This window comes from Elephantulus edwardii, unplaced genomic scaffold (genome assembly GCF_000299155.1).
Source record: "Elephantulus edwardii isolate Elephantulus edwardi_28Jun2011 unplaced genomic scaffold, EleEdw1.0 scaffold00050, whole genome shotgun sequence".
Classification (NCBI taxonomy): Eukaryota; Metazoa; Chordata; class Mammalia; order Macroscelidea; family Macroscelididae; genus Elephantulus; species Elephantulus edwardii.
In genome coordinates, this window is record NW_006399800.1 from 4,012,482 (window position 1) to 4,015,541 (window position 3,060).

Genomic DNA, 3,060 nt, shown 5'->3' on the forward strand with positions numbered 1-3,060 from the left:
CATAGTATTTTCAAATGCTTCCTATGGATGTGAACGTCGGGCAGTGAATAAGGACAACAGAAGAAGAACTGATGCCTTTGAATTGTGGTGTTGGAAAAGAGTACTGAATAGTGCATGGATTGTGGAAAGAATGAACAAGTCTGCCTCAGAGGAGGCACAATCAGTGTGCTCTTTAGAGGCAAGGACTGTCAAACTTTGTCTCACATAGTTTGAGCACTTTGTTAGGAGGGGCAAGTCCTTGGAAAAAGACATTATGCTAAGAAAGGTGGAAGATCTGTTAAAGAGGTTTGTCTCACATAGTTTGAGCACTTTGTTAGGAGGGGCAAGTCCTTGGAAAAAGACATTATGCTAAGAAAGGTGGAAGATCTGTTAAAGAGGAAGATTCTCAGTGAGGTGGATTGACACCGTCACTAACAATGGGCTCGAGCATGTCAGAGATCATGAGGACGGCGCAGCGCAGGGAGGGCCAGGTCCAGCCCTGTTGTTCCCAGGGTCACTATGAATCATAGTTGACTCAATGGCACGTAACAGCAGCAGCAATGTGTGAGGGTGTACCTGGTGCTGGTACTATTGGTATTAAAGAGAAGAAACTCCTGAGTTCAGTTTTCTTAGTGAGAGCTATCTTTGCTCATGTGTGTACACTGGAAAAGATCACCAGATATCCAGGACTCCTTTCTCTAGACTCAGATAATCTGTACTATAGACAGCTGGCCCAAGATGTGGCTGTGAAGAATTCATGATGTAGGATTGAAGGAAACGAGTGTGATGGGACTTGGACTGTGTTTGCCTTGGAATGTTGGGTTTTCCTTTGTTTGTTCTGTTCTGCTGGAAGGAGCCTGGGTGACATAAGCAATTATAATTGGCTGCTAACCAATAGGTTGGTGGTTGGGACCCACCCAGCAACTCCATGGGAGAAAAGGCCTGAGAATTGCTTGCATAAAGATTGCAGACAAGAAAACTCTATGTGGTAGTTCTGCTCTGTCACCTGGAGGGTTACCATGAACTGGCAGCAGCTTACAATATTAGGAATATGACAAAGGCCTATTCATTTCTTCTCACCTTAAATCTCTACCCTTAAGTTTTAGCAGGTTTTAACTGTTCAAAATGAAAAGAGCTCTGTCTTAATAGTGAACTATTTCCTGTCTCCAAAGATTTGTCTATTCTGGATACTTCATAAAACATAATGTACAAGTACTTTAAGCTTTCTGGGTCTATATTAGATTCCTAATAATTTTTAGAGGACCAAACTTGAGTATTGCTCACTTAATTTAATATTAATCTAAGGCATTAAATAGTTGTTGTTGTTGTGTACCTTCAAGTTGAAATCTCATAGCTGACCTTCCAGTGGACTTTTGAGGCTGTAAATTACATAAGAGAGCTTACCCACCTGTCTCTCTCAGAGCAACTAGTGGATTTGAACCGTGGGCCTTTGTCTTAGCAGTGCAACTCCTTAACACTAAGCCACCAGATCTTTCCCATAAATTACTAGTGACCTTGATATTAAAATTAAAATTTATATTAAAAATAATCACCATTGATATTAAATGTGTACACTAAATTGTACTAGATAATTAAAGTGGATTGCCTGTAGCTCCATATAATTTGCAACATTGCCTGAAGTTTGCATACTAGTTACTATAGGTACATTTAGTTAAGACTCCATACTTACACCTTATCCCAAAGCTAACCCACCTTTGAGCCTCAATTATGACTCATGACAATCCTCCATTGGGTTTCCAAGGCTGTGGGTATTAATGGAGTGGACTGCTTCAATTCTCTCCCAAGGAATACTAGGTGGATTTGATCTACCAATTTTTTGGTGGGTAGCCCACTCTGCCACCAGGTCTTCTTGTATGCTGCATAGTCTTATATTTTTTAGTTTTACATTAAACAAAATGATGTGTTGGCATTTTATCCATACACAAAGGGTCAATAAATCCTAGATGCACTGCTTGTTTCTTTTTCACTCACTGATAACATTTCCATAATCAACTTCAAGAAATAGAACCTAAACAGACACCTAGACTTTCCTCTTGTGCCCTGTCCCAAACCCTCTGCAAAGGTAGCCACCATGCCAACATGTAACAGACAGATTTGTCTGCCTGTGGATGTTGTCCTAGCTCTTTTGCCTGCAGAAAGGGATAGAGAACACACGAAAGAGTTTAAGATTCTATCTCTCTAAATTTATTTAGGGAGCTCTGGTGGCTTAGTGGTAAGGAGTTGAGCTGCCAACACAAAGGCTGTGGTTCAAATACACTAGCTTCTCTGAGGGAGAAAGATGGGCAATTTCCTCATGTAATTTGCTGCCTCTTAAACCCAGCTGGAGGGTCATATTTGATTCAGTTCCAACTCCATGGCACACAATGATGAGTTTATTTAGGAGCTCTGAATGGTGTGGTCTGCAACATGTTGTGTTGCCAACCAACAGGATGAGCATCTCCAGCTGTTCGAATCCACTATCAGGCACTTCCATGGGAGAAAGATGGGCATTCTCTTTCCATTAGGATTTCCAGCCTTGGAAACCTGATGGAGAGTCACTAGGAGTCAGAATACACTTAACGGCAGTGAGTGTGAGGTGTTCTTAAGGAGTTTATTTGAGGAGTTCCAGGGTAGCACTAATGATTAAGTAAGTGCTTGACTACTGATTAAAAGGCTGGCAATTCAAACTACCTCAAAGGGGGCTTGGAAGAACATGGAACACAATCCTGCTCTGTACACTGAAGTCAAAGGAGCCTTGGTGGGATAGTGTTTTAAGCACTCAGCTGCAAATTAGAACGTTGGCAGTTCAAACCTAAGTCACTCTGTGGGAGAAAATGATGCTGTCTGATTCTGAAAGATCTCAGCCTTGGAAACTTCCTGTGGGACAAGTCTGTCTTGTCCTACTGTTACATGCAGAGAGAATACTCACATTTGACCCTCCTTGTCCAGCCAAAGAGTTGTGCTGGGTGGAGGGCAAAAGAAAAGTAAGTATCCCTTAGTTTCATCATAGGGAGCTCTGGTGGCTTAGTGGTAAGGAGTTGCACTGCCAACCCAAAGAAATATGGTTCAAATCCACCAGCT